The sequence below is a fragment of the Ochotona curzoniae genome, unplaced genomic scaffold (assembly GCF_017591425.1).
Source record: "Ochotona curzoniae isolate NIBS_2020 unplaced genomic scaffold, NIBS_Ocur_1.0 contig_3622, whole genome shotgun sequence".
In the NCBI taxonomy this organism is placed as follows: Eukaryota; Metazoa; Chordata; class Mammalia; order Lagomorpha; family Ochotonidae; genus Ochotona; species Ochotona curzoniae.
In genome coordinates, this window is record NW_024465926.1 from 15206738 (window position 1) to 15230990 (window position 24253).

Consider the following 24253-nt stretch of genomic DNA (forward strand, 5'->3'; position numbering starts at 1 on the left):
TTTTAAAAGATTCCAGAGCCCTTGACTTATTTTTGACTGGAATGTTTGGTATCTCCATTTGGCACAAGGACAGTAGAAGGTCATGTTGGCTGTGAATAGCTTTGTGTGTCCCAAACAATGAATACTCTGGGCCTGGAAGCCGAAGACCTTGGCTAGCTCTCCACTGTGGCATGGCCTCTCCCTGCCTTCTATGCCATGTCCTCATTGTGCCCTTATGCTTCTCATCCATCCAAGTGATTGATGACCCCTGGTCGTCGCTGGATCCTCAGTCCTTACATGCGACCTGGCAGCTGCAGGCTCTCAGCAAATATTTGCTGAAAGATTACAAGTCACAAAGACAAGCTTTCTGGAACTACTTTTCCAGGGGGATAAACAGTCCCCATCACCTTTGGAGAAGGTTAAGCCCCTGTGTTTACTATGAATTGGGCCTAAAGAGAACTAAGAAGGTGAAGGGGTAGAACATTTAAATATAACTCATCTAAGCTACTGAAGGACCATATTGTAGCCTGAGTTCTTCAGCACCAGGTTTTGAGTGCAGGTGCTTTGTGTAAGAGATGATAAAGGGAGCATGGGTCGGGGTGCAAAGCCAGGAGTGTATGTACACTCTGGGAGGCCAAGGTGCTGAACCAGCTAGAAGTCAGATCTCAGTCTGACTTCTGTTTTGGTAACAGAATATAGGAAACTGGGTAATTTGTGTACACAACACACACACACACACACACACACACACACACACACACACACACACACACACACACACACAGGTTTGTTTTGGCTCAAAGTTCTGTAATCAGGGTAGTCCAAGATCAGGCAGATCCCTTTGCTGAGGGCCCTGCACTGCTTCAACTGCTCGTAGGTAGAAAGCAGAAAGGCAAGAGAACATGAGCAAAACAGCAGAACGCGAAGGGCAGCCTTGCTTCACAATCTGCTCTTGTCCAGTCCCATGACAGTGAGAATCCCTCGTGGGAGAGAAGACAGAGAGAAGGCCTCTGTGAGGCCTCCCACCACCATGACCCAAACACCTTCCCTCAGGTCCCATGCTGTAGTAGGAACCATGAGTTTCTGCAGGACCAAATCACACTCAGATGAGCTGTGATGTGGCTTATCTGGTTCACACAGGTACTGAGTAGCTCCCAGGTTACTGACTTCTGGGAATCCTGGGCTGTCCTGGCACAGACCCTCTAATGTGTCTGAGAATGTTCCTGTGGTTGCAGGCACAACCTGACTGCTAATGCAAGTCTCTTCTTCCTATCAGTCAGTAGGAAACTGAATCTCAGAGCAGTTAAGGGACTTATTGATAAGCTCCAGAGCCAGGTTGGATTTCTTTGCTGATAAGCAACAAAGCTGGAATTCAAGTCAAATTCAGTCTGAACTACAGAGCCCCACTTTTTTCTTCCTGCACTATCTACTGCATTCCTGCTACTCTGCTGAGCAGAGCTGTGGTTGTGGTAGCTGGCTTGGTGGCTCCCTGCATTTTTTCTGGGTATAATGGCACTGGAAGATAGTCTTGCTTCTTCCATTCAGAGCTGTCCACTTTGCCTCATTATTATTTCATTGGGGTGAGCTTTAGTGAAACACAACCTTTAATTTGTTTATTTAACATTCCTGGTCTGCTCTTGCTGATAGAGTATAACTGATTAATTAATTAATTGTAGCCTGCCGTGGCTCATGCTGGATCATGACAGCGTTTCACACACTAATGGGAGCTCAGCAGAGGTGGGTGGTGTTAGAGATGTGTCAGCAAGCTGGGGCCTGAGCCCAAGGCAGGGGTGAGGGAAGGCTAGCCTTTCTGACTTAGTGTCCAGCCTAGATTCTAAGAATGTCCAGGCATAACCAAGGTCACCAGAAGGCCAGCAACCTCAGTCTCAGTCATTCTGCATCCAGTGAGAACTGTCACCTCATACATGTACTGGCTGTATTAGGAACTTGAAGTCTTATTGGAGAATCAGCTCTTCTAGCTTCTTCTGAGTTTGCCTTCAGCAGTTTGAGACATACGACTGATTAAATCACTTGTCGTTAGTGGTCAGCTCAACCCTCAGTTCCTTGTCTGCCCTCTGGAGATTGGAGCAAGCAGTCCTGGTCCTGAAGCTGTTCAGAAGACCTGGACCATCCATCATCTCACTGCAGACCCCAAGAGACTCAGGAGCTGTAATCTGGAAGACAGGGGCAGAGGCCAAAGACCCATCGTTCTTATTGCCTTACAGAGTGAGCCATGGAAATGAAGTGCAAAGGCTTTGGCACTCATGCGGCCTTATTTTGTGTCCCGATTGTATCTAAATTGCATTGAGACCAGTTACAATTATTGGCTGTATCTCTCATCATCATTTTCTATGTCTGGGAAGACAAAAATTATCATACCTGAATTCCCAAAGATGTAAAGGAGTAGGTTCCCATGGCAGAGCAAGTAAATGGCAAGAACTGACAACACAGCCAAGGGAACATGCAGGCAGGCAGGTGGGGAGTGGGGCTGCCCTCAGAATCAGCTCAGGGCTGCATGTCCTCTGCCTGGTCATGCTCCATAGATTTTTTGAGGAAGGGGTGGGTGATCTGTGAGGATCCACGAAATCAGTGGCTAAAAAGTGTCCTTAGAATCGTCTGACTAAAACTGTTGTTTTGTTTTGTTTCAGTGAATTATTTTGCATTCATTCTGATCTTTAGGACTATATCTGGAAAAGAATTAACTTTGTTGAAAAAAAAAAGAAGGTAGATGACTGAGACTTTTTGGGATTCAGTCTGGAATAGAATGACAAGAGAAGATTGTGAACGTGAAGTCAGAAGGTCTGGGCTCTGGGGTGGAGCATTGTGATACACTGGACTAGCACTAGTGACACCAACAGTCCATACTGAAGTGCTGGTTAGAGTCTGGGCTACTTCACTTCCAGCTTTCTGTTAATAGGCCTGGAAGGCAGTGGATCACAGCTCAAGTACTCAGATTCCTGCCTCAGTATGGAAGACTTGAATAGAGTTCCTGGCGCTTGGTTTTGGATTGTCCTGACCCTGGCTGTTATAGGCCTTTGGTAAATGACCCAGTGGGAAGAAAGATATTTGTTTTTTCTTTTCCTCCCTTCTCTCTTGCTCTCTTGCTTTCTCTGTCATGCTGCCTTTCAAGTGAAAATAAATAAATATTTTGGAAAAACAAGAAGTTCTGAGCTTTGCTCCTGAGTCAATTGATCCAATGTCTTCTTGCCTGACAGATCCCTTTAACCCTTGAGTACTTGCAGTGTGCCAGGTGGTGTGTGCTGGGCATATAAACATCTTTCCCTAAAAGGTCTTGTCTTTTGTGAATGCCCTTATATAAGGGTATTCTGCAGCTTTGTAGAGAAGGCAGACATTGAATTTTCCTGGGAAGATAGAGGAGGCTCTACTGAGAGGTGACATAATGGTCTTCAAGGATAAGCAAAAAAGTTTCTAGAAACAAAGAAGGGAAAGTAGATATTTGAATGAGAGAATAACAAAAGCAAAGGCTCGAGGAAGGAGAGAAAGGAGAGAAAGCAGAAAGGTATGTGGCAAAGGTAAGAGATACCATACAATAAAGAATCCCGTTCTTGGTTGGTGCATATGTTCCTTCAGAGTTGTTGTTAGCCTGTCAGAATGCTGAACTATGTGTCCAAGGCATTGTCCTTCCCTGGGTCTGGAATTATTTGTGAGTGGTTAGGAAGCTTGCTGTATCCCATGGCATTTAATGCAGTATGGACAGATGATTTTGGTAACAGTTGAACAAACTGTTTTATCACTGAGAATTCCTCCTGTTCTCTACTTCCAAAGGGTATTTGACTTTTGGTCTCCAGGACCTCAATGGAGATCTCCTGTAACCATGAAAATAGCTCCATCCTAGCTCTGGTCTATGAGTTCTACACCAGCTTTCTCTGTGAGATCTTAAGTATCTTTTTTTTTTTAAACTTTGAATGTCTTAGCTTTCTGCCCAATATTTCCAGATGTTCCAGAGATATGGTTCCAAACATGGGCATGCCTGAAAGTGTCCTGTCTGCACAAGGCTTATTTGAAACTTCAAGGAGACCCATCTACTTAGCCAAAAAATTATAGAAAACCAATGCCCACAGGTGGAAACTAGGGACTTTCCTTATGTTTGGAGTCCCGACTCTGCTTTCCTCTGGGAATGTGACCTGCAAGGCTAGTGGGCATTTTCTTGTGATCAATCATGCCTTGACATAGCTACCATGATCCCAGGGTTCAGATTTTACCTATCACATCATCTGTCATTGGCTCCTTGTTGTACCACCAGCCTTTAACCAAACTTCGTTCCTAGATCTAATAAACACTCATTAATATTGCTACCAAAGGGTGGGCTTTCTTCCAAGCACCAGGAAGCAGTTGCTGTCCCTTACGTCATGGAATTTAGCCATGTTCCACTCTTTCCTGCTTTTTTTTTCCCCATCTGCATGTACTGCTTTGTTTCATTTCCCTTTGAAACTTGCCCAGTCTTACTGTTTTTCTTCTTCTTCTTCTTCTTCCTCCTCCTCTTCCTCTTCCTTCTTACTTTTATTTAAAAGTGCCTACTCTTCAAAGGTGTCACCTTTGAGTTTCACCATCAATCTGGAAGAAAGGAACTACTATTTACCTTTATGGGAAACAGAGACTTGGCCTGGTAACTTGACTTCTCTAAGCCAGGGGGTACCATGGCTAGTACTTGAACTTCGAAATTGTGCTAAGTCAAGGGCCCAATCTATTCCAATATAACTCACTGCCTGCTGGCCATCCCTGGTCTAGTCAGTGCAGCTGCTGTTGAAATGAATGTGAACTAGTGGGTCATGTTGGGGCATTTCTCTCATTCTTGGGGGAAATTGAAACTCTTATGATGAAATTGTACCTAGTGTTTCTGTAATCATCTTTTTCCTAGGAAAGAGGATAGTACCGAAATGAGACAGAATTTTCCAGGGCATGGGTTCCTCCCTGGAACTGGCCCCTGCTATTCAGCTTGTCCTGTCTGGTTAGAACATACCAGGCCAGTTTCATATGAAACTCTATCTTGCCAGCACTCTAGCTTCTCCTGGTGGCCTACTTTCTTTACAGACACTATTCTTGCGATAAAGTCATCTTGAAATAAATATTTGCAGATGAGTGAATCAAAATGAATAAGTAAATTGTATCCAAATTTTGGTTTTGTCTTTTTCCACGGGGGGAGGGGTGGTCTTGAGTAAGCAGTGTTACTTTTTTGAATCTGAGGCTGGTCAGCAGAGAAATAGAATTCACAACAGGGCTGCTGTGAAGATGAAAGGAAATGGGGAATTTTCCAGCTCAGCTTCTAGTCTGTAGTAGAGGCTAAGTGCAGCTTCTCAAAGTTAAAGATGATGCAGAGATGGGTGAGCTTTGAAACCAGCTTTGTGTTCCTGAGTACTCTAGTCTTTTATATTGCAGATCTCTCCTGGAAATGAAGAGGTACAACTATAAACAGGGGTCCCTGTCACTCCAACTGCTGGAAGTAGCTGCCTTATCTGTTCGCAAACTTTTCTTTCACAAAATGGGCACCCAGCCCTGTTTTCTAGAGATATTCGTGGGTGGCATGGAAATCCTTGCCTAACCCTCAAGTCCCCTGGGAGAATGAACAAAAGTTCATTTCCAGTGTTCATGGCAGGAGGAGGATGCAAGTGAGGAACCATTCATTCTAATCTGTTTATCTCTGAGATTTGACCTGTGGGTGTTTCTGATCAAATAATGTTTAGTAACACTCAACTTGGCATAAAACCTTTCATGTGTTCCTTGGACCTTTGGTGAACAAGAACCTGGAGGTGTGGGTTCAGAAAATGTGCTTTGCTTGATTGTTACCTTCAATAGTTCACCTTGTAGAAGCATAAGTGATGACTCAAGGAACCCCTCATGTGTAATCTGATTTTTAACCAAAGAGAAGGAAGAAAGTCCTTTTACTTGTTGAAGATTTGTTTTAGTATTTAAAAGGCAGAGTGATAGAGAAAGAAAGCTTTCTTTTGCTGGTTGGTTTCCAAAATGGTTGCTCTACAGCAGGTAACTGGATCAAAAGCAGAGCAGCCAGACTTCCAAACTGGTACTGTGGTAGGGGATGCCAGTATTGCAAATGGTGGTTTAACCTGGTGCACCACAACTTCAACTCCCAGGAAAGCATCCTGGGATAGAAATTTTAATTTAGTCCTTTGATTTTTTTTTAAAAAGAATGTAAATATAGAGTTTTTATTCATTTGTTTTCATTTGAAAGCATTGGAGAAAGCTGATTGGCTTTGGGCTTGCTCCTTATTTCAGCTTTTTGCTAATGCAGACCCTGGAGGGCAGCAGGTGATGGGTCCTAGTCACTCACATGGAAGCCTTGAATAAGATTCCCAGCTCCCAGTTTCAGCCTGATCATTGGAGCATTTGGAGAGTGAACCAGTGGATGGGAACTCTGTGGCTCTCTATCTTTCTGGTTCTCTAATTAATTATCCCCTCCTGAATTTCATGTCTGAGTAGAGACATTAAGTATGAAAACAAATGTGGGGAGATTAACCCTTGCTCAGCAAATGTTATTCCCCTTCATGTTTTGCTTTTATCGTCCTGAAAATCAATTCCCCATGGCCGAAGGCCATTGGGTATAAAGCAAAGGGAGCTAGACATGACCAGCCAGTGTGACCCTTGCCTTCACCCAGGGGGCTTATGGGGAGTTGCAAAGAACATACCAGCATGAGATGTTGTATCCACACCACATGAGTTGATGGGACTCAGCTTCCTTTAGTCCTTTAACAGATCTGACATCCTGTCCTGTCCTGAGAGGGTCATGCTGCTGTGGCTTCTGTGACAATAATTCCTCCTATGAAGGACAAAGAATCTTCAGTATAAACATAGTTGATTATGTAGACAGAATGAGGCCTCTCCCCATCCCACACACACACTTCCCAAAGATGTCCAATGTGATAACTCCTGGAGCTTGTGAACATATTACCTTATGCAGCAAAGTGGGATTAAAATTGCAGATGGAATTAAGGCTAATAATTAGCTATCCCGTGAAAAGGAGACATTAGCTGGGATTATCTGTACAAATTCATTGTGGTCACAGAGTTCCTGAAAGAGGGAGGGAGAGATGGAGAAAGAGAGAGAGGGGGCGGAGGGGAGAGAGAGAGAGAGAGAGAGAGAGAGAGAGAGAGAGAGAGAGAGAGAGAGAGAGAGAGAGAGAGAGAAACAGATATGGAAGAATGGTAGGACAAGAAGGATTTGGTCCAATGTTGCTAGGCTTGGAGATGAACAAGGGGCTATGAACCAAGGAATATAGAAAAACTAAACACTGTCAGGGGACAGTTTCCTATGGAGCATCCGGAAAAGAATATAGCTGTGTTGGCTCCTTGATTTTAGCTCAGTGAGACTGGTGTTGAACTTCTAACCTATAGAAGCGTAACATGATGAATTTGCATTTGACGCTACTAAATTTATGGTAATTTGTTACAGCACTAAGAGAAAAATGATTCACTTACCCTTCACCTCTGCCCTCCAGTTCTTAAATTCCAAGAAGTCTTACCATTCATGCATTCATCGGTTTATTTTCTTAGGCCTAGAGATTTATGTATCTTAAAGTCAATGGAAAGCAAGAATTGATTGGGTCCTTTTTGAGGAGGAGACAAATAAAGGGCTTAGTACACTGACAGGAGTAGTGCAAGCTCAGTGGTACAGCACTTATACATGTTAATAGTCTCTATTTTTGTTGTTTCTATTTTTGTTCAGTCAACAAACATCTTGTGTTAGGATTGTGCCTGCTGTCTGAGATCAGGTCCTGGGTCCTAAAGGGGAGAGAGGATGAGGCAAGAATTGAATGGTGTATCCTGCAAAGTCTCACTCACTAACATATGCTAAAGCTTACTGGCTACTCCTGTAAAGCAGGCTAGTAGATACAGTGTGTTAGCAAGACCCATGGGAGTCCTCAAATAAAATTAGTGTTATTGTATAAGGGAGAAAGGAAGATGGAATTTTAGTAAGAAATTACGCATAGCTGGGACCCTGCGTGGTGGCTCAATGGCTAAATTCTTGCATGCAATGAGATCCCATATGGGCACTGCTTCATGTCCCAACTACTGCATTTTCCATTCAAATCCCTGCTTGCAGCCTTGGATAGCAGTAGAGGATGGCCCAAAGTCTTGGGACCCTGTACCTGCATGGGAGATCCGAAAGAGGCTCATGGCTCCTGGCTTCAGATTGGTTTAACTCTGACCATTGCAGCCACTTGGGAGTGAACTGGTAGAGCGATATTTCTCTCTGTATGTCCTCTCTGTAAATCTACCTTTTCAATTAAAAAAATCTTTTAAAAAAGTAATTATACATAGCTGGTCAAAGTTTGGAAGCAAAAGGAAAAAGGGAAAGCAGGAAAGAATAATTGAGGAAGTACCATTTTGTGTCCTATCATTTATATGTGTCGCACCATTTAACCTCACAGCCTCTGTTGTCTTATCTGCACTTGAAGTTGATAAAATAGAGATCCAAGTCACATAACTAATATGTAGCAGAGGCTAAGTTGAACTGCTGAACAAAACAAGTCTATGCCCCCTCTATCTACTACTGCCTCATCTTGAACTCTGGGAGACAGGAACTAGAGATAAACCCAATGGATTGATAATCCCACTTCTCCCTGTTCATTTATGCTCTAGTTTATGTTTAATCCAGCAGGGCACCCACTGGTAGCCCCTAGTTTTTCTACCTATTTCTTTCTAGTCTGACGGAAGGAGTGTGGCCTTCAACTCCTGCAGCCATCCGTGCCTGAGCTGGTACACCTCATGGGAAGCATCCTACACAAAGCAAACACAGCAATCTCTGCTGGAGCAAGTCTTCCAAAGAAAGGTGTTCTCTATTTCTGGCTCTTGAGAAGCCACATGTCCCACTGGCCTTTGCATTGCAGCTTTTCAGAGCTGCAGGTGGCTGTCCCTAGTGCTGCGTAGCACAAACACTTTTCTTCTTTTTACAGTGTTTCTTCCATCCTCGATGCCCACAAGGCTTTTTCTGTTCACACTTCAAGACAATGTTTTGCTTCCCAAATGCTTCCTGGACAGCTGGCCCCATCTTGCATGAGCAAATTGTCATGGAGAAACTCTTCAGGTGGCTGAGATGCAGACAATGGCATCTCCCTGGGAAGTCCACATGTCATCAGTTGGCCTCACTCTAGTTGAGTCACATTAATATTAAGATTTAAAAATGGGTCAGCAAATAAAATGAGACCTTTAGCTATCATTGAAAAATTGGTTCGATGATCAAGCTTAGGATTTGAGGAAATATCTCCAAAAGAGTCATACTTTTAGAATCCTGAGGGTGACTGATGAAAGAAGAAAGGCACTGTGTGTCCCTGGGACCACATGAGGGGACACAAACAAGGACTTTAGGATGCCTGTTTCCAACTCACTGCAGGATGACTGGGGGCGGAACGGCAAGAACTTTTAAATAAAGCACTGGAAATACACTCGTGACTTTGAACTGTAAGAAACTCACATCCAAACAGCAGTCATCCTCAACATGGGCTTGGAAAAGTTAACTTGCAAGCATGACCTACATGCAGAATTGGCCTCTCAAGCAAGCCTGTGCTCACATCACAGGGCTTCCATAATCATTAAATGAGATATATATAGTGGGCACTGCAGAAATACAAATTACTGCCCCATATCCTAACTCTTCTTCACTTGTGTACATACCTCATGCAAACAGTTAAGGGATTTGTAGTTTTCCCCATCTCTCTCTCTCTCTCGATTTCACTCTTTGCATGTTTGTTTTTCACATAGCTGAAGTATAAGCCAGAAAAAGAGAATGGCAAAGTTGATTTGATTAAGTACTTACGCTGAACCAGGCATCATGTTAAAGGCTTTATAATCAGTATTTGATTACTTCCTTAAAGCAATACCATTATGTCAAATGTACAGATTAAAAACTTAAGGCTTGTAGAGACTATCTTGCTCAGCTAAAGCCAGTTTGTAACTACAAAAGCTACCAGTCAGCCCAGATTTTCTTAACTCTAAAGAAAGTTCATGTCATTATCACCACATAAATGAGAAGGCTCCAATAATACACATTTTTATCCTGATAAGTCTTAGAAAATTACATTTTCTTTATTATGGCTTTGAAGTACTGCAGAACTCTACCATGCCTTACAAGCTATCAGATAAATATTGAATTATGTCAGATTAGAATTTTGTTTGGAGAATCAAGATGGCAGAAAAGGGTAAGGGCACATTTAAACAAATGGCAAATCATTAGCCAGGGTGAAGCAGAGAGAGATTCCAGAATATAGGAGAGGACAGGCTGATGGCCGAGAGGAACCTGGACACTGATGAACACTAGGAAGCAGCAGAGACAACAGAATTGTATTGAGGTGACCATTTACCCAGTCGGTGAGTGGTCATCTGAGCTCCAACTAAGGCCAGAACTCTACTAGCTCTCAGATAAAAAGGGAAGTTCACCGGGAACTCAGAAGGTAAACCAGGCAACCACTGCCCACCCTACTGATTGGTGTGATCTGACAAGGAGCAGAGACAGAGCAGACCCCAACCAGGTGGCATGGAACAGGGTAGACTTCATAGCCCATTCACCCACCAGTGCCACATCAGGCAACATTTCATGTAGCAAATCACTTGATCTTAGGCAAAATGCTGGACAGTCTACCATTGTCTATGCTCATAGTGATGTACTTATGACTGTTTATTAGAACTATCTTATTGTAATAATAGAGAGGAATTCAAGGGGGGTATGGAGAGGGGATTTGGAGATGGCTTTAGGAAAAATCCCAATGCCTATAGAAGTATATGATAAAAAATAATAATAATAATAGAAAAAATTAGGAAGATGTAACATTAAAGTGCCAACAATACATGTGAGAAGTTAATATCTCTTCGAATACTGTCCCTTGTAGCAAGATGAGAGGAACACATTCAAAATGGGGTGGTCAAACTCAGGAAACACGAGGATGCCAAACCCCAAAGAAAACTCACACAAACTCTTCCTCTCTAGATTTAGGTCAGGCTTAACACTGCATTTTTTAGTTTTGCCCAGACCCCTTGGATATTGTCTGCCAGAAGAACAGGTTTTAGGAAACATTGCCAAAGTCTATTCAATTCCATTCTTTCATATGATAGAGCACCTTCCTCTCAGTCATCCAATCCAGTGCTCCAGTTTCTTGTGTACCATGTATTTTTGCATGCTGTATGTTTCACTGTCTGATGAAATTTAAGAGATCAAAATTTAAGCTCCATATCTCCTCTTAAATTTATTTGGATATAGCTTTAGTGCATTGTTAATGGTCCAAAGGGTAAGAACATATTTATAATATCCATTGTCTACTGTCATATTGCTTACTCCTATTGTTAATAAATTCAAATTTCAGGGGGCAGATTACCCAATATTTACCATAATGTTACCAGCAATATGCATTTAAATATACTTTTACTTTGTTATGCTAATTTAATCTGTGTAAAATGGGATCTCAAGATGGATTTAATTCATACCGTTTGCATTTCCGGTGAATATTATTATGTATCTTTGTATGTTTCTGCTATTAATAAGCTTCCAAGATGAACAATTAAACTTTTGAATCTCTCTTTGGGTTCCAGGAAGGCTAATTTACTTCTTCCTTTGTTATCAAAGCAATTGTTATTGAAAGCCAGTGATAGACACTAAGACTTGATTCAGCACTTAAAGCTAATACTCTTGGCCAGATTGCTTTGTGTCCTGAAGGTCTTAAGGCAAATACCTCTAAATGGACAACACGGTTGAAGAAGAGTGTGCAAGTAAGATCCTTAAATAAAAGACAGGAGGTTCCCCTCTCAAGGTCTGGGAGAGGGGTAGGACTCTGGAGCTGGCAGAGGTGGTGTTTAACGGCTGCCAGCTCAGCAAAGGAGTTCTAGGTCAGGGGTGACTCTTCATGCTTATGATGAGGTAAGGCTCTTTCTGGATGTGTGGGTCATTCACTTAAGGCAGCTGCTCTGGGATAGAGGTTGTGAGCTTGGGATGAGGGCACTGTCTCCAGCTAAAAGCACATTCCTGTGAGACGCTTGGTTGAGGTCTGTCAGCTACCAGCACCATCAGTAGCAGGGCACAAGAGATCAGTCCTAAAGGGGAAACCAGCATCATGCACCAGGCAAAAGAAACCTGAGATGCTACAGTTCCTTGAACATATGGTTTTGTCATCTACTGATGCATAGCAAATCACTGCGGAACTTACTGGCTTAAAACAATGGTAATGCAAGCTTTAATTTTGTCCATCATTCTGCAAATAGAACTGGGTTCAGCTGGGCAGTTCTACCTGTTACATCAGCGATGGCTTGCTGCCTGCACTCAGTTGCTGAGGTAGCTGTAGACTGGACTCAACTGGGACAATGGGATGGCTGACTCTCTCCATTCTTCCTAAGGAATCTCATCCTTTGGTGTTTGCATCACCTATACATGGTGAGGCTGCCTCCTCCACATGGTCACCCCAATAGTTTAGCTGGTTTTCTCCCATGGAGACTTAGGATCAAGTCTCAGCAAGAGTGTACAGAACATGGTATCTTACACTGGTCTGCATAGTTATTTTGGAATGTGGAAAGGATACCCATCCAGTGCATGTGGAACTTCAAAATCCCTGGCCTCGACTTATTAGATGCCTAAAGCACTCTCCTGGTTGACACCATGAAAAAATCTCTCTTTGCATTGCCAAATGTCACTACTGTAAGGGAGAAAAATCAGCACCATCAACAATTAGGGATTTGGAAAGATTTGTACATTAGTATTCCCACAAGTTCCACTATGTTCTGTGGGTGACAAGAAGTCATTAATGAAGCCCACATTCAAAGCACATGAAAAACAGGAGACACAACTCACTGGGGACTACCCCTGCAACAGACAACCATGGATCTATGAGGTTCACATTAATATTACCTTGTGGAATGTTGAATATTCTTTGAAGCTCATACAGAACTAGTCACAAAACCCAAGATGCAAGCTCAGATATACCTAAGAGCATAGCACAGGCTCTCTCCACAATCTCTAGTCACCTACAGCAGGTCTCCAAGGGTTACTTTTTAGAAATGAACTATCCTGGGTCTCCTACAAAATCATGTTCGAGAAGAGAGAGGATTTGCTCAGGCTTAGTTATGGTTAATGAAGAAAACATTAATCACTTGAAGTGCTATTTTGGAGCTCACAAAATGGAAATGAAGCACAATATGAAATGTTCATTTATTTCTGAGGGGCTTATTTTGTTCACATCCAGTCACTCAATCCTTTTTTTGCCTATTTCCAAAGTTTGAGGAAAAGAACACTAATTTTGTTTTAATATGTGGGGTTTGGCTTTGAGTGATGCTAATAAAGACCTCCTTATTTGGGGATGCGGTGACTGGGGATCACTGGGAGACCTGTTGACTAGGGCAGAATTCTGTCAGGCATGTTCCAATGGCAATCATAGCCAAGTCCCCAACTTCCACCAGAACATGAGATGCCTGAATCTTACAACTTAACTCCGCTGCTTATTGTCTCTGTGGCTACTGATAAATCCTTTTAAGTTCCCAGAACCTCATTTTCTTTATCTAGAAATTGGAATAATTCCCACCCAGTGGGTGGGATTTGTGTTGAGGAAATCAAACCATGCGTAAGACTTTCACTCTTCTCTCCTGATAAAGGAAGGAAGCACAGTAGATACAATAGACACAACCAAGAAGTCTTTTTGGCTCTTGGGAAAGTTGACTTACGTATTCTCATTGTTAATCATGAAGTCAGTATAGATTAGAGAGCTGCCAGGGAATGGAGCACATCCTGTTCTCACCATGACCTGTAGATCCTGTGCCACCTCCCTTCTCCCTTATCAAGGAAGCAACCAGATAAAGGTGGGGGAGAAAAAAGAAATGGAATTTCTCCTCAATCTTTTCCCTGTCCACAGGACAGGAATGGAAAAAAGTGAGAAACTGTGTATCCCATTTTTGAGCACTAGTTGGAGCCATAGTTGGTCCACTTTGGATCCATCTCTATGCTAATTCACCCAGGAAAGCAGAAGATGATGACTCAACTACTTGGGAGCATAAACCAGCCCTGTCCAATGTAGCATTGGCAGAGGACTCAGAAAATGGAATACCTCTCTATCTTTCAAATAAATAAACCTTTAAAAGAAAAAAAAAAAGGAACAGAAAAAAAGACGACTTGTCATCCATCATTGGGTGTAGTCACATACCTTCAAAGTGTTTCTCAAAGCATAGTTTGTGAATTTGTCACCTTAATGCACTCAGGATGCTTTTTAATGAAGAAAACTCAGCTATCTGGACGGCTCAGGAACTTAATGTTCTGGTTAATTAAATGTTCTGTTTAATAGGAAGTTGTCAGTTACTGCAAGCATGGGATTTTACCTTTTAGTGCTGGATCACAGCAACATTGAACAAAACTTCTTTTTTAGTTTTTTATTATTTTATGATACAGTTCTGAAGGCTCCTGGATCTCCCTGATGCCCTTCCCAAACCTCTCCTCCCCACTCAGATTTCCTCTGTATTATTACAGTAATATAGTTCTTCATAAACAGTCAAAAATCCATCATTGTTCTGTTTAAATATATCCTGACATTGTGGGCATGGGCAATGGTAGACTGTCCAGCATCCTATTGTCAAGATATGTTTAACAATTTCATTGTGAGTCCAGCTTTGATCTGGAAGTAGAAATGCATACTTCATTGTATCCTCACATCTGCATAAAATAGTCTGCATTACACAGTTACTGTACATCGAAATCCATGAGATACTGTTTCCGCTGTTCTTTGGTGATGAGATGTGTCTCCTATAGGCAATGGGTAGATGAGTTTTGTTTTTGATCCAATGGTTTAATCTATGACTTTTGATTAGTGAGTTTAAGCCATCAGGGATAATATATATGTGGTGATTTTGTCCTTTTTTTTTTTTTAAATCAATGGGCTGTTCATTGTTTGATTTAGTCTTCTGTTGTTATAGTACTGGGATGTTTTCTGAATTCGCCTTTGTTTTTGGTGAGTGATATTCCTTTTTTCTGTCGAGAGTATCTTTAAATATCATTTTTAGGGCAGGTTTGGCAGAGGCGTATTCTTTGAGCTTTTCTTAACTGTGGAAGAATATTATTTCATTCTGCAAAACAAAGGAAAGCTTTGCTGGGTACGTTTCTTTGTTTTCAGTCACTTGTGCCAATCCCTTCAGTGAGTTTCAGGTCTGGACTCTGTGTTAGGCTTCTACCATGGTCTCTGTAGCCCCAACTCCTGGCTCACAACTGTCTGCCTCCTGTGATCCTGTGCTGTGGCTGCACCATTGTCTATACAACCTTTCTCCCATGGTTCAAGCAGTTCCAAGGATTAGGGAGTAATAGGTTGTTGATGGTGCTGATCTTGCCAGAACCTGCTGGTAATTAGTTCTAAGGGCCTCCTTGACCTCTTTTGACCCATGAGATGTCAAAGTCAGTATTATTTTCCTGTGGGGCCAGTGCAATGCACTGAACTGGTAGTGAGTTCACTCCCAGCTTAGTGCATGTTGTCCCTCCATTCCCACAGCCTTTGCCACCTGTACCAAATGACAGCTGACATGACACTGATGAAGTTCTGAATCTGCTGGCCATTAGGTCTGTGGACTTCCCAAATCTGTTTTGCATGGGACCTATAGGATGCCATGTTGGTGCAATGCGCTGAGCCAGAAATCAGTTCACTCCCAGCTCAGTGCATGTATAGCCATGTGTCGCAGCCTTTGTCTTCATATGGAAAATCATGCCTGGTGTGGTTTGCTGGTGGGGGGCGAGGAGGTCTGGGCTGTTTCTGTACTGCCTGCTTGGGATCTGTTCTTCTCTGCTCCAGGTTGGATCACACAAATCAGCAGTTGTTTGCCTGGATTCAACTCCTGAGCTCCCATTGAACTTACCTTTCCATTTGGAGCTGGTGGAGTTCCTTCCTCTGTTGGAGCTCAGTCACTACTCACTAACTAGGTATCTGGTTACCTCAATACCACTCTGTTGTCTCAGCTGATTTCCTGTGTCTGTTAGTCTCCAGGTGCCCCTCTGCCATTGGGCTGTCCTCTTCTATTTCCTGGAATACTCTCTCTGTTTCACCCTGGCAAACGATTCTGTGTGTTTAAACATGTCATTACCCTATTTTCCCATCTGGATTTCCTATGTCTTCCTAAATGTTCAGAAAAAAAAAGTTGTGTTTTTTTGAAGCATTCTGGAGAGCAGTAATTTTCATTATAGGGATCCTAATACTCTCCCCTTTACAGTGTATAGTTTAACCTCATCTATGCAAGTAGGTTAAGTACCAAGAGAAACAAAATTCTTACATTAAGAAAAGGACATTCTTATCATGATCACTCTTCCTGGTAATAGAAATTTATGTTCTATCTAGAAATCTTCTGTTACTTGCTGGTTCAGTGTCTCCTTGGTTTGCCTTTAGCAGTCTCCTAGTTGAAGAGGCTGAGATGTGGTCTGGTATGGGGTTTAAAAGCAAAGATGTTAAATCCCAAAGCTTGAAAAAAAAAAAAAAAGAAAGAAAGTGAAGAATAGCTGTGCTCTATGTAAAAAGAATACCCAAGTGATGTCCACTTGAGAGTGGAACCAAGAAGATATGTGGGGACATTTTGTTTGGGTCAGCTCATGTCATTTCTCCTTTTGCACTGTGGGGCACTGAAAACATCAAAACATAGCTATACTAGAAGTAGTGTAGGACTCACATGTAAATCTAGCAAATAAACCTGAGATTTTAAGAAAAGTATAATTCTGGCTTATAGATTTTTAAATGTGTTTTTAATAGATTCAATATTGTCTACACATGTAATTCTAAGAATTAAATGAATTTCTTTCCTGCCTCCCTTCTTGTATTAGGGGGATGTTGGACCAAGAGACTTTAAAAGGTGATGTCTTGATGCTAATTATTGACAGGAAGGACTTGGAGAGGAGTAGAAGGCAGGTACCTATCCATATGTACTTCTCTCCCCAAACACATTACACAACCAGAGGCTTTGAGGGCCCAATCATCAACAGGGTGTTGGGTGACAAACATCAGGGCTGATGAATCTGAATGACAGCATCTTCTTTTTGGATTTGATCGTGTCAGAAGAAGGTGAGATAAAACTCTATCCCTGGTTACCTGCGAGCTAGCTTCATGTTGCAGTGATTCAGTGGCTATTGAGTCTGTGAACTCAGTTGAGATAGTTCAGCCATGTGATCCAGAGAAATCATGAAGGCTTTGATTTTTCTCTAAGGAAGTAGTTATAAAAAGGACATTCCAATTAAGACTGATTCCTCAGACTGAGGCTGTGCTAAGTGGATTAAGAATAAGAATGGAAGGCCAAGCGTATTCAGCTTAATTTCAGGCTTTATTTTCTTTAAATCTTGCTGTTGTCATTAGCATTTAAATAGTATATTACTGCTGCTAGTTAAGATGATTATAGCTAAAAGCCATAAAAAACAGAACTTTACTTTCAAATTAAATCGTTTGATTTTTAAAAATGATTATTTTCTGAATACCTGGAGAATGTGTGTCTTGCAATTTAAACAATGTGTCTCATAAGTAAGATGATCTACTCTTCTGCAATTAGGAGATGGGAATGCCAAAACTGAACGAAGGCAGTCTCATTAACAGCAATGCTGAGCTGCCCAAGTATTTCACAAATATCCATGTGCATGCATGTCCCAAGTCATATCCATATGTCCACATGCATAAAATGCCTTTTCCACCACATCTGAACAAAGTTTCTTTATAGAGTCTTATGATATGGTATTTGGCAAACATATAAGCTAGCCAAATATTAATGTCCATTAAAACCAGGGGAATGCTAATGATACTTGTTGAATCTATTTATCTACGTTTTCTATGTGTTTGAAATATTTTTCTGTTGAAAGCAAATGTAAAGCAGGGGGAAAAAAGCATTAGGACCAGGAAAGACATGGTTTATATATGTATGCTGATAATCTGTTTTGCACAGACAGCAGACAGGAATCAGCAAATATTTCTGTAAATGTCTGTGTCTGTTTGTGTCTCACAGATTTTTGGGGTGGCCATACAGTGATCACTGTAGCATCTACTGAATAGTGTCCTGGTAGCCTGACCACAATCTTAGGCAATGCACTAATGACAGAGCATGCCTATGTGCCAATAAAAGTGATGCAACCAGGTAGAAGGTTAGATTTAATGTTAGTTTTTTGATTCCTTATTTGGAATGTAGATCAGGCAATGTTACATTAGAATTGCCTTTTCTTATTCATTATCTCCCTTAGGAAGAATCTGAAGCTAAGTGAGATCTCAGCAAATTCACAAAATCCACAGCAAATTCAGAACCCACATGCAAATTCCTATGACATTCCCTAGCTCTTCCCTAATGGTAGTTCATGCCACAAGGCAAAACGGAGGAGCCTGAAGGAGACACTGGAGAACATTGTTATCTTCATTTTCTTTGTGTTTTTCATACAGTTAATTTCCTTTTTGAAATTTAATGGTGGAAAACCCACCAGCGAGGGAGGCTGTTTCTGTCATTCCTTGCAGCTCTAAAGCCTTGAAGCAAGTCACTTCCCCTGGCTTTGCTTCATTTTCTTTGTAAAACAAAAGGGTCATTGGATGGTCTTAAATCCCCCTTGTTGTTCTCAAATTTAATGATTTTTCAAATGGATTCCTTCCAGTCTAGCACCTGTCTTACCGATCCACATTGATTTACAAGTTGGCTAAAATTTACCGAGACCAAGGGTACGGAGTGGCCTAACATGAACAGCCTCACCTGTGTGCTGTTCCGCCTTTCTTTGCTCACCAGGTGGGCTCACTTCCACTGCTGCTCTAAGGCACACCAGAAGCCCTGATGATTTCATTGCCACTAGGTTTAGAGTTGATTACCATAATGAAGGTACCTACCTGCTCACAAAGCCTTTCTGTTTTGGGCTCTGAATTGCTGAGCTGGATGTTTTACCAAATAAGTGGTCATTCTTATAGATTTATCTATCCCTTCAGAATCTCCATGTTCTCAGAACTCTTTCTTAGTAAGCATTTTTATAACAAACCGTGGTCTGGTTTCAGCATCTACAGGAAGAGACAAGCGGAAGCTTTCCTGGAAACTTTGCTCATGGGTATATTGTTGCCACCATATTTTATTATTGGTATGCTTTTAGCAAGAACTCAACATTGTATTTTCTCTGCTCCAGGACCTTCCTCAGTTTTAATTCAATTTTATTCCTAGAAAATGTGGAAACAGCACAAGGTTGAGTCTGGAATCCTTGATTCACTTCCAATGGCATCACAATTTAAGTGCATGAACTTGCACAAGTCTTTCTTGCAACCTCTCTCCCAGCTTCCCAATGAAGCACTAGAAAGTGTAGCCTCTGACTCATGTTCCATGACCCATTGCAGTAATTCTGAACTCCAACTCTACATATAAATAAGTTACCCAAAAATCTATATATTTGAGCCCTACTCAGCTTCATTAATCAGTACCTCTAATGTTGGTGCTCATGTATTGATTGTTACTAAATACTCCTCAGGTGATCTAATGAGCCAGCAGGTACAATAGCTACATGTTTTAAAAGTCTAAATGATATAATCAACATGAATATACCTTTTAAAAAGGCCATATCAGTGTGTCACACTATTATTTTGGATCCTACTTTTACTTAAAAGAAAGATACCAAAATTCTATAACAGTCAATTCACTATAAAATATAATGAATAAGCAAATTAAGTGAGTTAGCCTATTCTCTAACACATATTCTTTAAATGCTTCCTTTGAGGTATACGCCTTTCTCCATTGATATTTGGGTCAGGAAAGGACCACCCACCAAGGGCCTGGGTAAAATGTGTTGCTAATTTGCTTAATCCAGTGGAAACTCTGAGAAGTTCTGTGATGGTGTTTTTATAATTGAAGCAGCTAAAGCATGGGGAGTGAGATCCATTTACAGCAATTTCCAAAGCTAGGATGTGAAAATGGTGGGACTGACATCAAAGTCGAGGGCTCTTTGCATTTCATCTAAGCTGTTTCCTAATCCTATCAGAAAGAGCTTAAAACACCATCATTCTAAGTCATGGATGACAAGTGACTAACACTAATGATGGCAGTAATATCACATTATCATCTTTCATGTTGTCAACTCTTCCAGATGCATTCACCTTTCTTGTATTTTGGAGAACCATCTTATTGGAATTACAACCATAGGTGGCAACTAAAAAGTTGTCCTCAATTTAAGGATAAGTGGAGTTTCCAAGGTTTAGTGGAAAATCTCCTGGGAAAGGAATGAGATCAATACATGGTAGGGAAGTTCTCAGAGTAGCCCACTGTTACCTGGCACAATACTAAACAGGAAGCTAGGCAAATGGCTAGCCAAGACAAACCAGTAGAAACATGAATTTACCATGTGACCTGGCAATTCCACTCCTAGGTATTTTCTCAAGATAAAGAAAAACCAAGTGCTCATAGCAATGCTTTCATTCATAAATTCATAGCAGTGTTACTCAATATGGCCAAAAAGAATAAACACCATAAATGTCCTTCCTCAAGTGGTTGAGTAAACAAAATGTGATGTTTCCATATGAAATGATATTATTTGGCCTAGGAAAAAGTAAATACTGTATGTGGCATGACATGGATGTAGCCCCAGACACTATGGGAAGTGACAGCAACCAGATGCAAAAGACTGTATAATGCACCATTTCATTCATGCTACATAGCCCTGGGAGTGGGCATGAGGCACAGCAGCTATTTGAGATGCTTGAATCTCATATGGAAATTTTGGGTTTGAATTTTGGCTGCTCTGCTTCTAATTTTGCTTCCTGCTAATGCAGGGCAGCAGGTGATGGCTCCAAAAATTCAGTCTCTGCTACCTAGACTGAGTTTCAGTTGTCTGGCTTGGGCCTGGACTAGTCCTGACTGCTGGGGGCATCTGGAGAGTGAACCAGTGGATGGAAGATTCTTTTTTCAGAATATCCATATCCATAGAGAATCCACTTTCTAGGAACAAGAATGTTTTTGTTACCTCCTGAGGGCCTCTGCTTTCTATATGTAGTATCTGGAAGATCACCAGGAGCATGTTTTCTGGATAAGGAATAAGGACATAAGGTGAGCAGTGTTTCACACCAGCCATCCAAGAATCCTGTTAACAAAAGAAATTGCTTCGTAGAGTTGCCCCTTTATGGACCACTTCACTAATGTTTCTTCACAAGGCCCATTATAGGTGAATTCTCTCACATCTAATCTCTTTTCTTCCTTACCATGCTGCCTTTGGACAATCCACTTTGTGTTGGAGTAATCTTACTCCAGCCAGGACCCCAAGCATGTTTTGGTTTATTCATACCTAAGTGTGATAATGTTACAGATATGTCTTGAAATTCTGATATCAGGGCCCAGCACTGTGGCCTAGAAGCTAAAGTTCTTGCCTTAAATGCACTGGGATCCCACATGGGTGCCAATTCTAATCCCGGAAGCTCCACTTCCCACCCAGCTTTCCCTGCTTGTGGCCTGGGAAAGCAGTTGAGAACAGCCCAAAGCCTTGGGACCCTGCAGCCGCTTGGGAGACCCGGAAGAGGTTCCTGGTTCCCAGCAGCACTGGCAGTTGCGCTCACTTGTAGGGTGAATCATTGGACGGAAGATCTTCCTCTCTGTCTCTCCTCCTTTCTGTATATCTGACTTTGAAATAAAAAATAAAATAAATCATAAAAACAATAAAAAAATTCTGATATCATTGTGCTAACCCATCTTCCCGAGAGTAGCTATGACTACAAGCAGCTGATGCTCCAATTACCTCTCAAAAGTTCTGCATTCTCAGATGTTGGAAATTTTTGTTGCTTTTGTGGACTGATGCATAGTAGAGGCATAGCTTGAAACTTACAAATATCCCTTCACCTTTAAATGTAAGTTGAACAAACATTTAGTTTTTCTCAAAGTTGGCTTTATATTAGAATGTATCTAACATTCTTTTCTCACATGAAAAATCAAATAGCTCCCCATGATGCTTATTTCTTCCTCATAAAAATGGATATAAGTACTGGACAGGCCTTGACCATCAACATGTCCCAGATGCCTTGACACAGATGCTTGGCAAAGTAGGCAGTCAAGGAGTAGGCCATCTTCACATGTAAATGTCACATCAGTTTTTTCCCCATTGATTCTTTCTCATCCTAAAATTTGTGAATTCAGTGAGTTCCTGATGCTAGATAGGCTGTTTATATGTCTCCAAAGCAATGAGTGGTTTTTTAGAAGGGTCTATGAATAGAATTCTCTTGGTACTCTGGCCTTGATCCCAACTTTAACCTTATCCAATGCAATATCACTAATCTTTGGACTTGGATGAACCCCAATATTTTTATTTTATTTGAAAGTCCAAGAGACACAGAGAGGGTAAGAAAGACATGTAGAGACAGATCTCCTATCTGCTGCCTCATAGTCTATGATAGCCAGGCCAGGTGAAAGCTAGGAGCCCAAAAGTCAACCTGTCTTGTTGAGCAGGGACTCAAGTACTTGAGCCATTACTTGCTGTCTCTCAGTATGCACTAGTAGGAAGTTGGATCAGCAGCAGAGGCAGAACATAAACTCAGGGACTCTAATAAGGGATTATTGTGTCCCAAATGGCTTCTTACCTTCTGTGTCAAGTGCTCACCCTCGGTCTTAAATGTGTTACAAATGCAAAACACTTATAGTAGTAGCCAATACATTTTTCTGGAGGTCATGGGTTTTGATGACTTTAAAAAGTTACATGAGTATTAAGAGCTAGAGTTGGGTTGTGAAACTATATTTGTCTTATTAAAAGATTCATGTTCTTTTCACGAGAATAGGATATTTTAAATTAAACATAATGCCACATGTTATTCTTAAGGCTATCATTCTCCTTTATTCTCAACTTAAAATCATTCTACTTAATTCTGACTCATGAATGAAAATGTATGTCTTGCCGTCAAAATACATGTGAATACATAATATCCTAAACCTTCATTCTAATCCTGTCCTCAACTCCAGATTTATTTTCATCTCCATTCCCCATTCTTAATCACCCAATTGCTTCCTGAATTCTGTTTTCTATCATCTGGACAATGAGAGTGTTAGCTTAGGGGAAAGCTCTCCAGAGATGGTTAACCCATAGGAGAAATAGATGAACTCACTTCCCGTATGGATACATGATTTCTTAGGTAGACTCTTCTGTTCTAAGGAAGCAAGGGATCCCTTCTTCTTTGTTGATATTGAGTAAGTACTTATCTCGATCCTGGCCGCCACAAACCTCCTGAAGTTGAGCTATTTGAAAATTTCAGTAACAGACAGCTTCTCCTTGCCTTTTTTTTTTTTTTTTAAAAGAGTGGGCTAGGGTTTTTAAATCCTGACAAACTGAGTGCCATGGTCTGACTGAGTCTTCCATGTTCACACCTTAACATTTCATTGTCAGTAAAATGGTATTAGAAGGGAGGCCCCCTTTGGAGTTGATGAAGTCATGAGGGCACAGCCTTTAGGTCTAGAATGTGAGTCTTTTAACAGGAGCCTGAGGGAGCTTCGTCCTCTTCTGCTTATTCACCATGGTAGAGCGCACAGTTCAGCATCCTTTCCTTTGCCATGTGCGAACGTGGCATGCAAGGTCCCATGGAGCAGAGATACGGAGTCTAAGCCTGTTAGTACCTTGACTGGCCTTCCCAGCCTCTAGAACTGTTTGAAACAAGTTTCTATTACTTATATATTTCCCAGTCTCCACTACCTCATTATATAGCAGAAGGAGACAAAGACACTAAGCAAATAGAAAAAAAAAATGGACTTTAAAAAGATCAGTTGGTTTCTTGGAACCTGACATTTTGGTTTCACTTTTACACAGTCGTTTTAATTTCTGCCCCAGTACTCTGATGCCCATTAGATGGCTGACAGCTTCTGATCTCCATGTCCAGAATTCAAACAGGGAGAGACATTCTTTCGTGGCAATTAGCGGTGATGCTTGGGAGGGATGGCAACAGGCTGAAAAAATTAATTGAAAATTTAACCTTCAAATAAAAAAATACTTAGACCTTAGGCCTCCATTCGTGAGCAGGTTGTGCTGTGTGCATTGTGTTGTATTGTTTAAGTATTTTCTACACCATTTCTGATGAATACTGCGGTGCTATTTTCCAGTCCAGCTTCTTTAATAAATATATGTGTCAAATATCTGTTTCCTCCCCTGAATGCGGAGACTTTTAATTCTCCTTGTTTGCATGTGCTAACTGGTTGTGTAACGAGATTAACAGCTCTGTCTTTTTTCTTCTGCGGATTTTATAAGAAAAGCCAGTGGGCTCCCAGACAAAGTTAAAAAGGTACCTTTTTTTAATTTTGCATATTGTTAGCTGCAATCCGGTTGCTAATGTTTGTTTTATTTCCATCTGTCAAAA